Raw genomic sequence first — 14,775 nt, forward strand, 5'->3', positions numbered from 1 at the left:
GTAATAAACGATACTACTGATTCAGGTCTTGTTCCGGACTGAAGTTATTGAAGTGACTGAACTTCGTTTCTCACAATCACTTATCTCATTTATTGCATGATGTCTGAAGTGTGTTTTGCTCAGCAATTCTATCAACTATTTAAAAAGTGTAATCTTAAATAAGATCCTTAACACCCAATTACCAATCTATTCCTAATTCATGTAAATATCTCAATTTTCTTGAAGTCAATGTTCACACAAAACAGTGCACATAAAGCGACACAAAGATATTCATCATCAGCTAATTACTGTTCAGTGGACTAACCTGAGTATCTTATTGTTCCTGAGACTAATGACAACAGTAAGCATTTGTTTACTAGTCCATGCAGTAAGTGCATTTGATATCTTATATTTCAGTTCAGTCGTTAATGACAATTTATGTTGTTTAAATCAATAATTCCAATTTATCATGGATATTGACTGTAATACAATACCATTGGAAACATTTTTCTAAAATATTCTAACAATCTTTAAGCTCCTCTTCTGTTGAGTGTGTGCAAAAGATAATTCAAATTATAATCATTTTTGTTGCAAATTCAACAAACGCTACATTTTGAATTTATGAACTTCTTACAGTTTTGCAAAAAAGGTTAGTCTTCACTGTATGTCATATTAAAAGACTGTTTTTTCCAATCATGCATGCTACAAAATGATTATTGCTTTCATTGCATTGTAAGAAAAGAAATGTTGAATTTTTTGTTGTTTCAATTCCAACATTATTCATCATTGTACAATAATGACACAATTATTACAATCGCTTTATATACCACCCAGCAATGACTTCATTGTTTGTTTATTTTCATGCTCATTTTCATGATCTATTAATTCTCTTCCTAATTCTGACACTTTGATTATAATATTAATCAACATACCATCTCTACAAGGAATCCAGTGGAAAGAAATTCGCAATTTGTATATTGCATATATTTTGGAGTTCAGAAAAGAATTTTGTTCAATAATCACTGAATGTCTCATTTTTTCTTTAATACGTAAAGCTAGCTACTATGTTTTATTCCTTAATTCACTGATCTTAATAAATATTCAATCGACATCACAGTAAAGTGCTTTTGAAATATTGAATCATGTTAATTCTTCATATGTATTGCAGTATACAATCTCTCAATCATTGTAACAATCAATATTTATTTTACCTGTTGAAACATAGTTGTATTAATGTAAGTATATTTCAATTCAATGCAAACACTTAAGACTTAAGCATTTTTCATGCAACAAAATCCAATGAAAAAGCATCAGCATCTCCTTATTGTTTCATTAAACAATGACAATAAATTTTGAATCTTTGAAAGTTGAACATTTTTAGAAAGAAGGAATGTTGTCTTCAGTTGAATGTTCGCATTGAATGACTTCTTCACAGTATCTGCTGTTTATTCTCTTCTTCGGGTTCCCAAGAAAAGAAATTAACTAGTTCTGCTGGTTCTAAATTCCTGAAAAATATTTGAGAATGTTGCAGTCTTAAAGGTAAAAAGCTAAGTGATCGTAAGTGATTAGTTTTTTGTTTGAAAGAGCTTGATTCAAACATTTCGGACATTCACATTTTTATTCTGCTGTGTTACAAGGGTGGAAAACAAGTCGCTTTCTTCGTCTGTAATGTCACTTCCAATTATTCATTAGTCAGCTAATTACCTACATTTGTTATTAAAAATTGCAATTCATCTAAATATTAGAATGACCTTTGATCAAATTAAATTTCTAATTATTTTTCGTTCGTGAATTGTTGGAGTTTTTTTTGTTTTCCATTCATCTATTTGTATTGAATGTAAATTTTACATGCTTTGACAATAGCGGAGGGTGTTGACTTGAAATTTGTCTTTGCATACCTCTCACTGATTTTACTTATTGCATATAGTTGCAAAGTGGCTCAGTCATTTACCCTGCTGCCTCACAGTGCCAGGGATCTCGGTTTGATCCCATCCTCAGGTAACTGTCTTTGTGTACTTTGCCCATTCTCCCCAAGTCTATGTGACTTTGCTGTGGTTTCCTCCCACAATCCAAAGACGTGCAGGTTAGGTGAGCTGGCCATGGTAAATTGTACATTGTGTTCAGGGATGTGTATGTTAGTCAGCAGTAAATGTTGAGGAATATGGTTGGGAAAGTGTTTGGATGGGTTACTCTTTGGAGGGTCTTTTTTTTTTCAACGAAATGACCTGTTACCACACTGTGCTAACAGGGATTCTACAATAGTTTAATTGCGTTTCTCTAAGCAATTCTAACTTTTTAAAAGTTGACTTTAGTTAATACCTTTAACACTTGATTATCAGTGTTCCTAAATCTTGTAAAATATCTCAATATTTTTAAAATCATTGCTCACACAAAACACTAAACATGAGGCCACACAAAGGTCTTCATGACCATCTAATTACTGTTCAGTGGAATAATCAGAATAACTATCTGATTGCTCCTGAGATCAATCCCCACTGCCACAGTAAGGATCTGGTTATCATTCCCTCCAATAAGTGCAGAAGTTGTCCTCTGGTATTTCAGTTCAGTAATTACACACGATACTGGTTGTTCAAAGCAGTGGTTATTCTTTATTATGAATGGCAAAGGATTCTAATGGAAGAGGTGTTCATATGTCCTAATGTGTTGCATGATCACAAACAATTTTCAGTCCAAATATTGCACAAAAAGTGCAAATTTGGTTTTGTTCAACTGCCAAGGCTAACATTTTCAGTTCATGTCCATTACAAATATTTGGAGAAAGTGAGGAAAGCAGATGCTGAAGATCAGAGTCAAGAATGTGGTGCTGGAATAGCACAGAATGTCAGGCAGCATCTGAGGAGCAGGTGAAACCATGTTTCAGGAATAAGCCTTCATCGGGAATCTCCGGCTCCATGGATGCTGCCTGGTCTGCTGTGCTTTTTCACCATCACACTTTCGACATAAAAAATATTTGCTTATTTGGAGCAAATACTCTCTGTTTCATCTGTAATTTAAATTTACTTTGCTTTCTATTCACTCAAGTTCTCATTTTAATAGCTCCTCGTTCTCTTCTTAATCTGATACAAATCTCAAAACTCCGGGCACAATAAAAGTGATATGAATTATAAAATTATTATCTGGACAAGAGAACCAATGAACAGCTACATAGACTTCTTGAACAACAAAGATATTAGAATGAAAAAGCAATGCCTTCCAAAAAAATCTCTGCACGTCTGTATCCTTTTTCAATTCAATAATCCTGCAATTAGCTTATAATTGTCAGTTGATCTCTCTTAATGACTATCTAATCAATGTCATTGTAAACCACTGATAAAATTGAAACTTTTTATTTGTTAAAATGCAAAGATTCATTCTCAATTCGTTATTACAACAATAAGTGAACCATATTTTATCTGTCCGCTAAGGTCAAGTGACCTGTGGTCCATAATTGAACATTCTTAATATTCCGACAGCTGGGGAAAGCAGAGCTAAAAAGGTCAAAGTAAAGGAAACAGTAGACAAAGTAACCAGCTCCAGAAAACAGTGGAAAGCCCGGTCAAAGAGCTCACAAAGGTTCGGGAGACCCTGTTACAACCAGCCCAAGAGCTGTGTTTTGGAGAGTTTGAATCAGACTTCCTGGAACCTTGACTTCCAGCCAGTGCCTGAGCATTAGACACCTCACTTGAGAATGACGACAAGTGAAGGGTGTTTGCATGAAACCCATTGAATGCTTAGAATCCAGGATGTTGGTAAAATGTTGTGAAACATTTCCCAGATCATGGAAATCAGCTCAACATTATTGAAATCAAAGTACTTGTAATGGTCTTCAAGACCACCTAATTACTGTTCGGTGAAAAACACTTTGTACGTGCCTTATTGTGCTCAGGATGAATAATCATAGCAAACATCACAGTCTCACCAGATCCAAACATATGTAAGAGACACCTTATTATAATTTACACACTACATCTTTCCCAGACCCATGATGAAACGTTATGACTGAGGATACTACGTGTAACATGTATCGAGATGAAGCAAGTCCTGAATATAGGATTTTTTTTCTGATAGATTTCCAATCCAAAAATTATGATAAAAATGATATTGTGGTTCATTACATTGTCAACAGATCCCCATTAAACGTATTTATCCGTTTATTCAGAGACAATATTGAAACAAATACGTTGATAAATGCTGTTGACTGTATGCTTCTGTGAAAATAAATCTTCCTTATTGACTTATTTTCATTATAATTCTGACTCAAATGTCTAAATATTGATGATATGAAAAATTGCACGAATTAAATACAATGCAGAATTTGTTCTTGTTGTATATTATATTTCTCCAGAAGAAAAGTAGAGAAACCAAGTATAGAAATCTTGAAGATCTGAGAATTTTGAATGATAAATCATTTCTGATCAACGTTCACTGAATGTCTAATGTCTTTCCATGTCATCATGCCAGAATTTGCATTCTCAGCTGACAGATTAAGAAATATCTAGTCAACATCAGAGCAAATCCATTTGGAAATATTGAATCATTTACTTTGCCAAAGTTCTAAAATTAATTATCAATTCATTGTCATTCCAAAAATCACACAGTAATTCAGTTTAGGTTTTGTAACAAACATTGTCAAATTCACATTTTAATTTAATCCATTATTTCTTAGTGTCAATATTAAAAGAAGAACAATAGTTCTCTTATTCCAGGATAACACAAACACAAACTAATTAATGATTCCCTATCCAACACTCACAGATAATATCTGTTCCCTTCTCATTTGAACGTTCACAGAAATCATTGGATTAATATTCGTCCTTACATATTAAGAGACGTCTGATTATTTCACACTCGAATGAATGCTATTCATTTTTACACATGACGGGCAGCTATATGAGATTTCTAATCATTTTTAAGTTTGCTATGAAATGTTTTTAAGATTAATTGTTGCTTATATCTAATATTTAAGAATTGATCAAATCCAGTATATCTAGCTTTAAGTGTGAAATTAAGGCTCAGTAACGTAAACGTATTGCATTGTACTGAAACCAATGGTAGCGATTGGTGACTTTTATTTCAATACTTGAATCTTAGTTGATTTGCTGTTCTGGGCATGACCTGCCCCCACCTGGAATAGAATGGTCCATATTGGCTCATACAAAATGCCTGACAATCAAAAACAGGCAGAGAAGCGATCAAAAACAGGCAGCCTACCTTAGAACTAAAATACAAGGTGCCAGGGGGTGATAAACTAGATTAACATTCTGTTCCAGCCTTAAATTAAAAGAAAGCACACGACCAATGGACCTACTCCAACGCCAGGACTACAGCATTCCTGACATTTCTTGATAAGATCATGCCAACATACAGACAAATGACCAATCCTGATCTTCATAAATGAAAGGATAATTGTCCCAGTAAATGAATAAGCAGCAGCTGCAGGGTGCAGCCCAGTTAACTCACTAAGCAGCTATCATGATAAAAGAAGAGTTCATTTGTCAGAAATAGTTATTATTTTACAGTTACTCAGAATATTAAACAAAGGTTCTAACTACAGATTCTTGAGTATAATAGGGGAAATTTGCAACATAAGTTTGATATATGTAAACAATGCCTACTAAAAACATTATGGAAAATCATTTAGACAGAGATTTGAAGTTAGCTAGTTTTCGGAATTAACTTCACAGTATGATGTTGATTGCTCATTAATTGTAAAGTCCTGACAGAAAGAGTAGCTGTATTATTTTACACAATATAACAAACTTTATAACACAAGTCATATTACTAATCTTATAGCAAGTAAGCTAAAATTAACTGTCTTTTCTATTTCTTTGTACATATATAATTAAGACAGTGAACGATATGAGGAATAATTGGCTTTGATAAAATAAAATATAATGAATAGCAGAACTCAAAATGTCCCAGCTGATAAGGTATCCTGAGAGCCCCGAGGGAGTTCAGGAATAACTTTGGAATCTAAGTCAATAAGATGCATGGAATGATCCCAATAGGAATCTGGGGATGTCCATTAGAATGCCCATCTGCGATTATGTGTTTCAGTTGGGTGGCTGGATGAGGAGGGAAGGGCTGTAATCACATTGCATGTGGCCATTGTGATGCAGAAAGTCCATTAACATGCTGCTTTTTACTGTACATGTTACAGTGTGTTATGGATCTCCCTTCTGATATTGGCCTCGGGGGACGATCCCTTCATTAACCGATTGCTGCATGAGTAAACATCTTCCACATGCCTGAGCTCAGATTGCCTCCTCACTATTCCCTGCCAGTGAAAACAATTCTACAGCTATGATGACATTTCAATTCAACACATACATTTATTGTGTGTGAAATGATTACATTCAGAGCGATACAATTTTCATGATAAAATTGCTTTACATTTACTTTTTTTGGTGTACAAGGAAACATTTCGATTATATCAATTTGTTCTTTTGTTCAACCAACACTAAGTTTTAAATTATTGTGAAGACTACAATGGGGGAAACGGGAACGAGTCTTCAGCTCAAATGTCATATGAAATGACTGTTTCCTTTTTTCAAACAAATTGCCCTACAAAATTATTTTTATTTTCATTTCATTACAAGAAAAAAATTGCTTGGAAATGTTGACAATTCTCCTTTTCCTCCCGTATTAGATGTCAGTGAACAATAATCACACAATTATGAGGATTCCTTTCCGTATCAAATGTCAGTGACCCTGTGTTTTGTTCACAATAATAGTCACTTTCATGGCCTAATTCTTTTCCTCCTAATTCTGAAATAAATATCGAAACATTTATTGTGGTAAAAATTACATCAACAAAATTGACATGACTCTTCAAGAAAACTATTGGAACCATATAAATCTTGCATTGCCTGCATTTTTAAACAAAATCTTTTTTTTCAATTGCTGCTGAATGATTTTTTTCATGTCATCCAGCTACGTTTTATGCTTTAATTTTCAGTTCCTTAATCTTAATGAATATCCAATCAATATCAGAGCAAAGTGTTTTCAAAATATTAAGTCAATTTAACTGTCAGGATTCTAAAAGCAATTATCAATTACAATAATTGCACAGTAATTTAACATAGACTTTGTAAAAATACAGTGTTTTTTTTAAATGTCATTGATTATTTCTTATTGTCAATGCTACTATATTAATACCTATTTGTTCAGGCCCATGCACATACCAAACGACCAAGAATATCCCTTGCAATATTCTTTGTAAATGTCTGATTTTTGCTCAGGTGAAATATAACGATTATCTCAGCCTTTGAAATTCAGAGAGCTCCAATTCCTTTTCCCTGCAATATTATTCTTCATTTCTACATATTACTCAGTCTAATATCAAGATGAGATATCTCATTATTATCAAATTCACGAATATATATTTTTGAAAATCCCTTTGTTGCTAATATATCTTTTATCTAATAATTGTGCAATCCAGTAAGGGCTACAAATGTGGAATTATGCTTCTGTACAATACATACTGCAAGGACATTGCAATGTACAATCTCTCAATCATTGTGAATATTGCATTTATTTTAAGCTTGGAAACATCTTTGAATTGATTTGATTATAATTTATTTCGATGCTGACAAATACTGTATATCCAATCACAATATCAGTAGATTATTTGAAGGTATCATCGTCCATTCCAATAATCACAGTATCTGCTATATACTTTCTTCTGGTCACTCATAGCAAAATGTATCTAATTCCACTCAATCAAGATTCCTCAGAAAATATTTGAGCATGTTACAGTCATAAAGCTGAAATATACAAAGTCATGAGAGTCATTCATTTTCTGTTGTTCTGTAGATCTTAGTTAAAACAGCACAGAATTTTATGCTCCAGTGCTATAAATATGAGAAAAGATCAATTACTTCTCAGTAAAATAAACAAATGCCACTTGCTATTATTTATCAATTTTTAATTATTGGTCAGTTTATGAATTGTGTGAGATTTGTTTTTAAGCTTTCAAGTTATTTTTTATATTGAATGTGATATTGAAATGGTGTGAAAATATCAGGGTGTATTCATTTGAAAGTTCAATTTGCATATCTCTCACTTATCCCGTTGATTGCATGGTGGTTTAAGAACGTTTCACTCAGCAATCCTCAAAAACATCAAAAACTGTCTGATTTTAAATCAGATCATTCACACCCAATTATCAATCTGTTCCTAATTCATGCAAATATCTCAATTTTATCAAACTTAATGTTCACACTAAACAATACACATGAAGCAGCAGAAAGACTTCCATCACCATTTGATTATTGTTCAGTAGAATAACCTGAGGAAGTAACTTATTGCTCCTGAAACCAATGATAACACTAAACATTTGTTTACTATTCCATGCAACAAGTGCAATTGATATCTTCTATTTCAGTTCAGTAGTTAAAGATGATTTATGTTGCTTAAAACAATGCTTCTACTTTATTACTTATATTGACTGTAATACAATCATGCAAACAACAAACGTTTGTCATTCTAAAAATCTTTAAGTTTACTTATTTTAAATTTGTGTCAAGAGATATTTCAAATTATAACCATTTTTGTTGTATAATTCAGCAAACCTAAATTTTGAATTTGGGAAAATCTCCATTTTTGCAAAATGGAAGTAGTTTTCAATTTATATAACACAGTAAATGACTTTTATTTCAAAATCACGCACTCTGCAAAATGATTATTGGTTTCATTTAATTGCAAGAAATGAACTGTTTTGAACATGTTGATTCTTTTTGTCTTTTCTATTCCAACATTATTCATCACTGCACAATAATGAACAATTATTATAATTCCTTTATGTACCAAATGTCATTGACTGCATCATTTGTTCACTTTCATGCTCACTTTCATTATCTATGAACTTTCTTCCAATTTCTGACACAAATGTCTGAACTCGGATCATAATATTAATCATCTCAATTAAAATAACATGTCTCTTTGATAAAACCATTTGATAGAAATTCATATTTCTTGTGTTACCTTCATTTTTTAGTAAAGAAAGAAAACATTTTTATATAATCACTGAATGGCTAATTTTTTATTCAATTCATAAAGGTAGTTATTATATTTTATTCCACAATTTACCAATCTTAAGAAATATCCAATCAACATAACAGCAAAGTATTTTTGAAACATTGAATCATTTTAATTGCTCATATAACAACATTATCAAGTCATTGTCATGATAATAATTGCGCAATTATTTAAGAAAGTGTTTTGAACAAGTAAAGTGAGACTCACGTTTTAATTTAACCAATTGTTTCTGAGTACCAACACTGCAATATGAAACTTTATTTTAAGGTCAAGTTTCCCACAATGGATCCAAGGACTTCCCATCCAACATTAATTATGAATGTCTAATGTTTGCTTATTTGAATGATCTCCGTAATCACAGACTTTAAATTCACAGACCTGCAATTACTTTTCATTGCAATAATTCCTGTTTGTTTGCACATATTCCTCAGTCACATAGCAAAACGAAATTTCTCATTATTTCTAAATTCATTGATCGAATTTTATAATTCATTTGTTGCTCATAGCTAATAATTATTCAATCCAGTACATGCTGTGAATGTGGAATTACGGCTCTTTACATGAATAACTAATATAGTGTGCAATCTCTCATTCATTGTTTATATTAATTCTTATTTTACCCGTGGAAACATAATTGAATTCAGTTAAATATATTTCACTTTGATGCGAACATTTACTGTATTTCTAATCATCATAAGATTTAAGTATTTTTCATGACACGAAATCATGTAAAAATCCTGCGTTTTGTTCAGTCAAATGAAAAAGAATGAACATTTCTGTATTGTTTCATTAAACAATGACAATGCATTTTGAATTTTTCGAAGCTGAGCATTTTTGCAAAGAAGGGATGTTGTCTTCAGCTGAATATTCACATTGAATGACTAATTCACAGTATCTGCTGTTTATTCTCTTCGAGTTCCCAAGCAACCAAATTGACTCATTCTGCTGGTTCTAAATTCCTGGAAAGTATTTGATATTTTTGCAGTCTTAAAGATGAAGAAGTCAATGTGAATTTACTGATTTTTAAAATTGGAAACAGCTTAATTCAAACAGTTCAGGCACATAAATTGCTATTCTGCAGTGTTACAAAGATGAAAAGCAAGTCAATTTCATCATCAGTGAAGTAAACAAATTCATTAGTTAGCTAATTCCCAAATTTATAATTAAACAATGCAATTCACCTGAATAGTGTTGTGCACTTTGATCATATTAATTTTCAAATTATTGTTCATTCATGATTTGTCAGGGATTTCTATTTTTTGTTTTCCATTCACCTATTCATATTGAATATAAGATTGGTACGCTTTGGCAACATCAGAGTGTTCATTTGAAATTTGACTTTGCACGTCTCTCACTTATCTCACTTCTTGTATGGGGGCTGGGCATTGGGAACAGAGGATCAGTAAAGTAATTGAGAATGTTTCAGTCTTAAGGATGAAGAAGTCGATGTGATTGTACTGATTTTTATTAGCTCATTCCCAAATTTGTTGTTAAACAACGCAATTCACCTGAATATTGTTGTGTCCTTTCATCATATTAATTTTCTAATTATTGTTCATTCATGATTTGTCAGGGGTTTTTCGTTTGCACATCTCTCACTTGTTTCACTTCTTGCATGGGGGCTGGGCATTGAGAACAGAGGATCAGTGGTTAGCACTTGTGACTTACAGTGTTATGCACTTGGGTTTGATTCCATCCTCGGCCACATGTTTGTGTGGAGTTTGCATGTTCTGGTTTTCTCCCACAATCCAAAGATGCGCAGATTAGGTAAATTGGCCATGCTAAGCTGCATGGTCTGTTCAGGGATGTGTAGGTTAGATACATTAGTCAGTGACAAACGTTCAGTAATCTGAGAGCAGAATGGTGCTGAGTGGATTATTCTTTAGAACGTCAGTGTAGACTTGTTGGTCGAAATGGCCTGTTTCCACACAGTAGGGGTTCCATATAATTAGAATTGTGTTTCGCTAAACAAAACTGACAATTTTTAAAAAATGTTGCCTTTAAAACTTATCTTTAACAGGCAGTTGTCAATCTTGTAAAATATCTCAATGTTACTGAAATCAATGTTCAAACAAAACACTGCACATAAAGCCACACAAATATCGTCACGACCATCTAATTACTGTTCAGTGGAATAATCACAGTAAATATCTTACTGTTCCTCAGATCAATCATCACTATCATAGTAAGGATCTGGTTAGCATTCCCTTCAATAAATGCAATCATTGTCCACTGGTATTTCAGTTCAGTAGTTATACAACATACTGGCTATTCAAAGCATGGTTATTCTTTATTATGAATGGCCAAGGGTTCTAACGGCAAGAGATGTTGTTCGATCTGATTTGTTGCATGTTCTCAAACAGGTTTTCACTATAAATATTGCAAAAAAAGTGTTAATTTGGTCTTGTTCAACTGCTGATGCGAACATTTTCAGTTTGTGTTCATTAAACATATTGGGAGAAAGTGAGGAAAGCTGTAGCATTGGAAAAGGGCAGGCACATCCAAAGAGCAGGTGTATCAACCTGTCGGGCATTAGGCCATCATCAGAAAAGATTCCTGACGAAGGGCTCATGCCCAAAACGTCGATTCTGCTTCTCCTCGAATGCTGCCTGACCTGCTGTGCTTTTCCGGCACCACACTCTTTTGACATTAGAAATGTTTGACTGAATATTCAGAGATAATACTAAAAGTTGCCTCTGTCAATTTAATTTACTGTGCTTTCTATTCACTGAAATTTTCATGTTAATTGCTCCTCTTTTTCTTCTTAAATCTGATACAAATTTCAAAATACAGAACACATTAAAATTCACATGAAATATAAATTTGATTTCTCGACAAGAAAACGAGTGGAAGGCGATATAGAATTCTTGAACAGCCAACACATTTGAATGAAAAAGCAATTCCTTCCAAAAAATGTTTGGACGTCTGCATCTTTCTTTCAATTCAATAATCCTGCAAATCGTTTATAATTGTCAGTTGATCTCTCTGAATGAGGACCTAATCAATGTCAATGTCACCAGCTGAAACATTAACAACAGATTGATAACTGGGTATTAAAGACCTTATTTGAAATGAACAAATGTTTGGAATTTACTTGAATTCCACCAGGAAACATTCTTGAATCATAATACAAGAAATGAGATATGTGAGAGATGTGTAAACCTTATTTTTAAACGAATAAACTCCAATATTTTCAAAGCATTTCAACCTTACGGTCAAAATGAACAGGTGAATGGGAAAGTAAAAACAAGTTTCTGACAATTCATAAACTGAACAACCAGTACAAATTCACTTTGATCAAAGGACAGTGTAATATTTAGCTGAATCACACCATTTAGTTACAAAGTAGGCAAACAGCTGACTGACAAGTAATAGGTAGTAGCATTTGTTAGTTTACTGAAGAAGCTATCAAAGTTATTTCCAATTTATAGCACGAGATAATAATGTTTAATGTGTTTCAATTGTTTTGACTTGCCCCTTTGCAACAAAAAATGATCAATCTAATTACTTAGACATCGTAATCTTGAATTCTGCAACATTTTCAAATATTCTCCAGGAACTTATAAGCGACAGAAATAGATACAGGTATCCCCACTATCCGAAAGTAGAGCGTTATTATGAAACCTTTCATAAGCTGAAAAGGCGTAAATCGAAGAAGCATTAATTTATATGGGAAACATCTCCCCTTTTTTTTTATAAAAGTGAAAATCCTCTTCATATTTCTTTCAGTTAGAGAAAACAGGGACAGATATAAGTCTTTTGTAAAAGCAAAGTGGCTAAAGCGAATTTTCCAACACATATTTCTTTGTAACCTGACTCAAATAAGTATCAGATTTGGTGATTATTGATATAATAGATAAAAGCAGATCTAATGTTGGATTGAAAAGCAGTTCAATCTGTGCTTCGGTACTCGCTAATCAACATTCAGAGCAGCTCTTGATATATTTGTGGTGAAGGTGTGATTTGAAACCTTCCCTCGGGTCTAGTAATAGAGGGACTACCACAGCTCCACAAGCTCCTTTCATAATGTTCCCACTCAGGACGGGCAGGACTGCAATACTGTGTTTCATGTGGTTTCTCAAATGAAAACTAATCAGCTGTTTATTGTTGTAATTTGAATGAGAATTAATTAGGTAGTTTTTGTGTGTAATGGAGTGGAACTTAAGCAATATTTTACAATAACAATAAAATAAATGAATGTTACTCTTAAATAAACAGGAATCTCATGACAATTCTTTGAAAGACAAATTGACAAAACTGCGTGATCATTGTACTTTGATTTAAAAATGCATCAGTCATTCAATGTGAATATTCAGCTGAAGACAATTTCCCTTCCTTTCAACAATTTACAACTTCCACTATTTCAAAATGAACATTGAAAAAGAAAGGGACAAGCAGATGATAATTCTATTTTCTGTACATAAACGGGCGATTAATTTTAAGTAAGTTTTATATATGTAAAAATGAAACTCTTATTGTGGTTCGAAATATAATAAACGTTAGCTTGAAGTGAAATATAATCAAATCAATTCAACTGTGTTTTCTCAGTTAAAATACAGTTCAATATTCAAAGTAATCGAGTGATTGTACACTGCATTATCTTTACATTAATTCAGTGCTGAGGCGTAATTCCACATTTATACCCGTTATAGTAAAGCAAGCTTGTGCCAGGAGTCAGAGGCGGTAGGGGAGGTTCTTAATGAGTACTTTGCTTCAGTATTCACGAGTTGAGTGGGACGTTGTTCTTTGTGAGGACAGCGTGAAACCGGCTGATATGGTCGAACAGGTCGATGTTAACTCTGAGGATGTGCTGAAAATATTGAAAAGTCATGGGGATAGATAAGTCCCCTGGGCCAGAAAGGATATAATATAGGTTGTTATGAGAAGGGAGGCAAGGGATTACTGTGTTTTGGCGATGATCTTTGCAACCTCACTGTCCACTGGAGTCATACCAGACGATTGGAGGGTGGCAAATTATTCTTATTCAAGAAAGGCAATTGAGATAATCCTGGGAATCATCGATGAGTCAGTCTTACATCAGTTGTAGGAAATTATTGGAGAGGATTCTGAGAGACAGGATTGATGATTATTTGGAAAAGTATAGATTGATTAGAGATGGTCAGCATGGCTTTGTGAGTGGCAGGTTATGCCTCACAAGCCTTATTGAATTATTTGAGGATGTGACAAGCACATTGGTGAGGACAGAGTAGTGGATGTGGTTTATATGGATTTTAGCAAGGTGTTTGATAAGGTTCCCCATGGTAGGCTCATTTAGAAAGTAATGAGGCATGGGATACAGGAAAACCTGCCTGGTTAGATAATAAATTTGCTGGCCCATAGAAGACAGGGTGAGATTACATAGGTAGTTTTCAGCTTGGAGCATGGTGACCAATGGTCACAAGCAACATGAATTCGACTGGGACAACACTACCATTATAGGGAAAGCCAAACAGAGAACAGCCAGGGAATTCCTAGAGTGTGTGGATGAGTGCCATGCCTCTATCAACAAACACATCGACCTGGACCGAATATACCTGCCACTACAGCGGACAGCTCGAACTGACAACCGGAAGAGGCAGAGACAGGCCACAATAAATGCCGGAGGAAACAGCACAGAAGCGCTTCACAGGAGACTCCCAAGCACTGAGGATGTCACCTAGACAGGGGACGAAACGTTTGCAAGACAAATTCCCAGCTCGGTGAATAGAACACAACAACGAGCACCCGAGCTACAAATCTTCTCCCAAACTTTGAACA

The 14,775-nt window shown here is 33.7% G+C and overlaps 1 long non-coding RNA gene across 1 annotated transcript in view; it reads right to left on the reverse strand.

The window, feature by feature from the left end:
* Window positions 1-1,354: 1,354 nt before the first annotated feature.
* The window catches only part of LOC140478547 (uncharacterized), a 41,790-nt gene continuing 28,369 nt past the window's right edge, over window positions 1,355-14,775 (reverse strand). The window contains exon 3 of the long non-coding RNA XR_011960805.1: window positions 1,355-1,484. This is a non-coding gene — a long non-coding RNA (uncharacterized lncRNA). The remainder of the gene's footprint in view (window positions 1,485-14,775) is intronic.

The sequence above is a fragment of the Chiloscyllium punctatum genome, chromosome 6 (assembly GCF_047496795.1).
Source record: "Chiloscyllium punctatum isolate Juve2018m chromosome 6, sChiPun1.3, whole genome shotgun sequence".
NCBI lineage: Eukaryota > Metazoa > Chordata > Chondrichthyes > Orectolobiformes > Hemiscylliidae > Chiloscyllium > Chiloscyllium punctatum.